This window comes from Schistocerca americana, chromosome 2, assembly GCF_021461395.2.
Source record: "Schistocerca americana isolate TAMUIC-IGC-003095 chromosome 2, iqSchAmer2.1, whole genome shotgun sequence".
Classification (NCBI taxonomy): Eukaryota; Metazoa; Arthropoda; class Insecta; order Orthoptera; family Acrididae; genus Schistocerca; species Schistocerca americana.
Genome location: NC_060120.1, coordinates 948,741,406 through 948,749,216, shown reverse-complemented (window position 1 = coordinate 948,749,216; position 7,811 = coordinate 948,741,406). Strand labels below are relative to the sequence as shown.

The 7,811-nt window shown below is 45.0% G+C and overlaps 1 pseudogene; it reads left to right on the top strand.

Moving 5' to 3' along the window:
• Positions 1-4,980: 4,980 nt before the first annotated feature.
• LOC124597569 lies at positions 4,981-5,098 on the top strand (annotated as a pseudogene).
• The last annotated feature ends 2,713 nt before the right edge of the window (positions 5,099-7,811 follow it).

Below are 7,811 nucleotides of genomic sequence, written 5' to 3'. Positions count from 1 at the left end.
TGACCACATTTCCAGTTTTCTGTTTATCCCAGGAGAGTCCATGCGTACGATGCAGCTCCCGGCGGCGCCGCGTCGCACTTCCTCCAGACCGTGTCACTGCTCACCATCACGCCACGCGAACGGTCTACCCGACGGGGAGGACCTAGCCACACGAGATTTACATTTATCACGCCAAGGCCGACGTTTTATTATGATACACTCGACAACGTGTCTATTTCTTTCTATTGTTGGTAATATCACAGAAATTTGCTGCCCAATAAGGGGACATCCATTAATTACGTGAGCTCAGAAAAGGGGAAGAGGGGTCCGGCGAAGTCCCACCAAATCTCATGTACGGGGTGGGGGGACAATGAAAATCCTACGTCAACTTTTTAATTCAGAGAGTAAACATTATTATAACAGATGAAATTTTGTTTTGTATAGTAAACTCCGAGCATAGGCAATATTAAAGAACCCGCAATCTTTATGGTCTCTCTGAAATGAAGCGAATGCTTTACACGTACGTATGCTCAAATGGTTCAAATGGCTCCTGAGCACTATGGGACTTTACATCTCAGGTCATCAGTCCCCTAGACTTAGAACTACTGAAACCTAACTAACCTAAGGACATCACACACATCAATGCCCGAGGCAGGATTCGAACCTGCGACCGTAGCAGCAGCGTGGTTCCGGACTGAAGCGCCTAGAACCGCTCGGCCACAGCGGCCGTATGCCCAGGACCCCGATTTGAAAGAAGTGCCGCAAAATTTTTTACAATGCTTGTATTAAGCGGCATGCATGCAATTTGAAACATAGATGCGAGCAAGAAGTTAAAAGTTTGTGGAAGGAAGCTAAGCTGAAGTTCACTGACAAGATTAAACGAGAGATTGGAAAGCAACGTAACGTACGGTTCAAAGGAAGGTACAAATAATGCCCTTCATCTGCAAACTAAGTCAAGGTTCAATGACATTTAGTGTTTATAATATACACTCCTGGAAATTGAAATAAGAACACCGTGAATTCATTGTCCCAGGAAGGGGAAACTTTATTGACACATTCCTGGGGTCAGATACATCACATGATCACACTGACAGAACCACAGGCACACAGACACAGGCAACAGAGCATGCACAATGTCGGCACTAGTACAGTGTATATCCACCTTTCGCAGCAATGCAGGCTGCTATTCTCCCATGGAGACGATCGTAGGGATGTTGCATGTAGTCCTGTGGAACGGCTTGCCATGCCATTTCCACCTGGCGCCTCAGTTGGACCAGCGTTCGTGCTGGACGTGCAGACCGCGTGAGACGACGCTTCATCCAGTCCCAAACATGCTCAATGGGGGACAGATCCGGAGATCTTGTTGGCCAGGGTAGTTGACTTACACCTTCTAGAGCACGTTGGGTGGCACGGGATACATGCGGACGTGCATTGTCCTGTTGGAACAGCAAGTTCCCTTGCCGGTCTAGGAATGGTAGAACGATGGGTTCGATGACGGTTTGGATGTACCGTGCACTATTCAGTGTCCCCTCGACGATCACCAGTAGTGTACGGCCAGTGTAGGAGATCGCTCCCCACGCCATGATGCCGGGTGTTGGCCCTGTGTGCCTCGGTCGTATGCAGTCCTGATTGTGGCGCTCACCTGCACGGCGCCAAACACGCATACGACCATCATTGGCACCAAGGCAGAAGCGACTCTCATCGCTGAAGACGACACGTCTCCATTCGTCCCTGCATTCACGCCTGTCGCGACACCACTGGTGGCGGGCTGGACGATGTTGGGGCGTGAGCGGAAGACGGCCTAACGGTGTGCGGGACCGTAGCCCAGCTTCATGGAGACGGTTGCGAATGGTCCTCGCCGATACCCCAGGAGTAACAGTGTCCCTGATTTGCTGGGAAGTGGCGGTGCGGTCCCCTACGGCACTGCGTAGGATCCTACGGTCTTGGTGTGCATCCGTGCGTCGCTGCGGTCCGGTCCCAGGTCGACGGGCACGTGCACCTTCCGCCGACCACTGGCGACAACATCGATGTACTGTGGAGACCTCACGGCCAACGTGTTGAGCAATTCGGCGGTACGTCCACCCGGCCTCCCGCATGCCCACTATACGCCCTCGCTCAAAGTCCGTCAACTGCACATACGGTTCACGTCCACGCTGTCGCGGCATGCTACCAGTGTTAAAGACTGCGATGGAGCTCCGTATGCCACGGCAAACTGGCTGACACTGACGGCGGCGGTGCACAAATGCTGCGCAGCTAGCGCCATTCGACGGCCAACACCGCGGTTCCTGGTGTGTCCGCTGTGCCGAGCGTGTGATCATTGCTTGTACAGCCCTCTCGCAGTGTCCGGAGCAAGTATGGTGGGTCTGACACACCGGTGTCAATGTGTTCTTTTTTCCATTTCCAGGAGTGTATCTAGAAAATATCGGTTTTTAGGGATCCGTCAAAACGGTTAATACTAATACGTGGAGCCTGTATGTTCGTCTATCTCTGTTCCGTCCGTCCGAAAACAACTAAGGGTTGGCGTGTTTAAAATGAAGATTTTTAATAATGTGTTAAAAACATTGTTTAACGCACTTTACAAACGAAACATAATTTTGTTACAATGTTTCAATCAATATTTAAAACTAATTTTAAAAATTTCATATTTAAGATTTTTTCCCGGATACGGGGTCAACTTCACGTGGGTGTGGATGGAGGGGTAGGGGGGGGGGCGCGTTTTCGAACAATATCTTACCTAGGGGAGAGAAGGAGGCCCAAATTTTGAAGAAAAACTTTCACTTAATTAATGGACGACCCCTAACACATCCATCCATATCATCAACGGCATATTTGTTGTTCGAGCCTTGCTTCTTGATTTCCGAACTCAGTGCAGTAGTATTGTGTCCCTCGTGCAGTTATTTGAAAGCCGTTGATTTGCTCAATCTTGCTTTCACCTTTCGTCATCTTCTCCGTCAGCGCTGACATTCTTACTGTCAGCAAATTTAAAGACGTCAGCACAGCACTAATCACATTCGTTTTTACGACATAGCAGCAGCAATATATGCAGGCTAAATTATGGGGATTCAAGCGCGCCTATTATGTAAACAACCTTTTCTTGTAAATTCGCAAACGTGTTTCAGCACCTTTATGTTATCGTAGGTTGATACTTTTATTCAGTACTAATTATTCTAACGAAATTTGGGCCTCAATAGCGTGCAACCACCACCCAACTGATACAGACACAGATTTAAAAATACACAGACTATACCAAAAACTTACAACAGTAGAAAATTTCCAAATACAGAAGGCATTAGAAGAAGGAAAACAGATTATAAACGACTACACTACGCTATGCATTGGCACACAATTTAACACATTAAAGTCGACGCAAACAGCTAAATGAAATACAGACAGAAAGTAAACTAAGTTCAAATTTGCAGCTGGACTGACATGAAAAGAAGTGAACATCAACAGGTACTTGACATACAGGATAGACATAAACATTATGTTTTTTCAAGTGCAAAAGTGCAGCTTGCGAATGAGTTTACTCCCAACCAGGTATCGCATTTCTGAGTGCATTTCCACAACGAATAAGGACAGATACTTCGAAAACAACTGTAAGTAATCACACCGTTGCAAACTATTTTCACGCAACATAATTACTTTTATAGGTACACTGATTTGTTAAGTTACCAAGTAAATTCACAATAACATCATTTAGTTGCAGATAACAAGCTATCGGTAACACAGTAACATATAGAGGGTCGTACAGAACCTAGCAGAGTAGAAAATAAGGTAAAAGCACAACAACCATAAATTGCTTTTAAGACTAAATTTAGTTATGAACGGTTAATACCTAAAACATATTTCCATTTTACAAAATGGAATAAAAGTACCTACTGATGATGGTACGGAGGTGCTGAAACATGTTTCTGTATTTACAAACAGCGGTTTGCGTAACAGGTGAACCTGAATTTCTAGAATTTATCACAGTGGTCTGCCGATCACACTAATTCTGCGGAGATGGCTAAGGACTAGAAACACCGGTTGGAGGTGGCTCTGAGCACTATGGGACTTAACATTTGTGGTCATCAGTCCCCTAGAACTTAGAACTACTTAAACCTAACTAACCTAAGGACATCACACACATCCATGCCCGAGGCAGGATGCGAACCTGCGACCGTAGCGGTCACGCGGTTCCAGACTGAAGCGCCTAGAACCGCAAGGCCAGACCGGCCGGCAGAAACACCGGTTGAATGGAATGGATAGTGTCTTGGAAAGATGAAATCAATAAAAATAGAAGCAAGGCAATGGAATTTAGTGGACATAATTCAGGTGATTTTGAGGGAATTAGAGCGGGAAATGAGACATTGAAAGTAGTAGATGAGTTTTAATATTTGGGCAGAAAAGGAACTGATCACAGGCGAAGTAGGGAAGATATAAAATGCTGACTGCCAATAGCAAGAAAAGTGTTTCTGAGAAAGAGGAATTTGTTAAAATGTCATATAAATTTAAGTGTTGGGAAGTCTTTTCTGAAGCTATTTCTCTTAAGTGTAAGTTTGTGTGCAAGTGAAACGTGAAGGATAGGTAAGTTAGAGAAGATGATAGAAGTTTTTAAAATGTGGTGCTGTAGGAGAATGCTGAAAATTAAATGTTTAGATCGGATAACAAATGAGGAGGTACTGAATGAACTGAATCACTGACTCGAATTTAGCAAAAAAGAAATTTATGGCACCATTAACTTGAGAAAAACTAAAAAAAACGGGTTCGCGCAGAGCTTAACTATCAAAAAGTTCATTTCCTAGGGCAACCGCAACTGTACATGTCACAAAATGAAAAAAGCCGCAACAATTGTTGAACCAATAATGTTTTATTGTTTACGATGGGTTTCGTGATATTGTATTTCCATCTTCAGGCTTACAATAAAACTTAAGAGAACTAAGGTTGTCTTCCACCCTATGTTGCCTGCGGAACAAAAGTTCCGTGTCCCACTTCATAAAATAACGAACATAGGATCCCGACGCCAACGGCCTTGCCGCAGTGGTAACACCGGTTCCCGTCAGATCACCGAAGTTAAGCGCTGTCGGGCTGGGGTAGCACTTGGATGGGTGACCATCCCGTCTGCCGAGCTCTGTTGGCAAGCGGGGTGCACTCAGCCCTTGTGAGGCAAACTGAGGAGCTACTTGATTGAGAAGTAGCGGCTCCGGTCTCGGAAACTGACAAACGGCCGGGAGAGCGGAGTGCTGACCACATGCCCCTCCTTATCCGCATCCAGCGACCCCTGCGGGCTGAGCATGATACGGCGACCGGTCGGTCCCCTTGGGTCTTCACGGCCTGTTCGGGCGGAGTTTTTGTAGGATCCTGGCAGCAACCATCGTCTAGCTTGTCTGGCCCTACCGGATCCTGTGTTGCCTACTTTATAAAGCGGGACACGGAACGTTGTTCCACAGACCACATACGGCAGGAGACAACCTTGGTACTTTTACGCTTTACTGTACGCTAGAAGATGGAATTATACAAGGTGAGTCAGGATGAAATGTGTTCTATCTTGGAAACTATTCGGACTAGGCCATCTGTCCCTATGAAGTTATTTGTCCAGAATCACTATCACCCGTCAAAGCACATACCTTTCCTCTGACTCACCCTATATTATTGCGAAATCGGTAGTAAACATTAAATTATTATTGGTAAAACAACTGTTACGGTTTTCTTCGTTTTGTGGAAACTTAATTACCGGGTGATCAAAAAGTCAGTATAAATTTGAAAACTGAATAAATCACGGAATAATGTAGATAGAGAGGTACAAATTGACACACATGCTTGGAATGACATGGAGTTTTATTAGAACCAAAAAAATACAAACGTTCAAAAAATTTCCGACAGATGGCGTAATAAATACCATAACAAAGTAAGACAAAGCAAATATGATGTTCTTTACAGGAAATGCTCAATATGTCCACCATCATTCGTCAAAAATAGCTGTAGTCGAGGAATATGTTGTGAACAGCACTGCAAAGCATGTCCGGAGTTATGGTGAGGCATTGGCGACGGATGTTGTCTTTCAGCATCCCTAGAGATGTCGTTCGATCACGATACACTTGCGACTACAGGTAACCCCAAGGCCAATACTCGCACGGACTGACGTCTGGGGACCTAGGAGGCCAAGCATGACGAACGTGGCGGCTGAGTACTCGATCATCACCAGACGACGCGAGCAAGAGATCTTTCACGCGTCTAGCAATATGGGGTGGAGAGCCATCCTGCATAAACATCGTACGTTCCAGGAGGTGTTTATCAGCCAGGCTGGGGATGATGCGATTCTGTAACATATCGGCGTACCTCTCACCCGTCACGGTAGCAATTTTGCTGTCCAGCGCCATCTGTCGGACATTTTGTGAACTTTGTTTTTTTTGTTCTAATAAAACCCCATGTCATTCCAAGCATGTGTGTCAATTTTTACCTCTCTATCTATATTATTCCGTGGTTTATTAAGTTTTCAAATTTATACTGACTTTTTGATCACCCGGTATGTGTATAGACAGTTCATCTACAGGTTTTCATGAGTGAGTTTCCGAGTATCAAAATATGCGGCATAAATAGCCCTACCTTTTGACTGCACTGACCTGGGAACCTAATTTTTTTTTACTGTGTGAAGGGATAGTAGTCCTTAGTATTTGACTTGATATCTCCGCCCATTCCTAAGAAAAAAAGGGTCTTAAAAGACAGACAGATGGACAACAAAGTGATCCTATAAGGATTGCGTTCTTACCGGGCGAGGTACGAACCCTAAAAATGTTTGACAGGGGACAAGCTAAGGCATCAAGGAATTGTCAGTTTGGTAACGGAAGAAGGTCTGATGCACAGTTCCTTCGGACATGCATGCAAATCCGAAGAAACTTTGCATCGTGCTTCTAAACCACACAAGCACTACAATATCTTATTTATCCGGCGACTCCGGACAAGAGTTTCAATTAAAATCTCTCCCGTATATAGGGATATAAATAATGAATGTACGAGTGCAGGATATAGACACATGGTTGACGACATATGAGGGTTTGGCTCCGGGCGTGAGTCGTTCTCGGATAGCCTAATGGTAAGGCGATGGCTCGCTATATGCGGGAAATCCGTCATTCCATTATAAAGCTGATGGTTGAGTAATTTCCAAGAATGATTGCCTATCGAAGTCACGGGGCCCAAACGATACATATGGAACGTGCGATCGTAAATCGATCATGCGACTCCGATGGCGGGACAGTGGTCATTGCAGCAAGGACAAAAGAAGAGCGTTACAAAAATTCTTGTAATTGCAAAGAAGACAACTTACCTCACTCGTCGTCGGTGTTCACGTAATGTAAACGGTGGTCTGGATGGATAATTTGGAAGAGTCAAACCATGTATTCTTCCTTATACTCTTTCGTTTTCCGCACTCCCCGCAATGAAACTGTAACTGTATTTCAGCATCGAAACTGTTATTACGAAGTTTTACACACTTCGCACCACCACAGTCTACACAGTCGCTTCTTTCCTCGTCCGGTAGTACTCCATATTTGCGACAAAAAGTCGAACAATTTTCTGCGCTGGAGAAACATGGAATTAGATTTTTCCATGTGAGAGAATCCGCCGAAGAAACGTCAAGAACACCACACATCCCACTCACTAACGACATAAATCGTCCGGGTTTCCCTAGCAACTCACAAACAATTCGTGGAGGTATGTAATTTAGAGAAACTAAGGGAACGACGGAAAACAAATAAAAATGGCGATCATAAATAATTGATCACAAAACCCGCCACCGGAATCGCATGACTGATTTACGATCGCACGTTCGATATGTATCGTTTGGACCACAATAC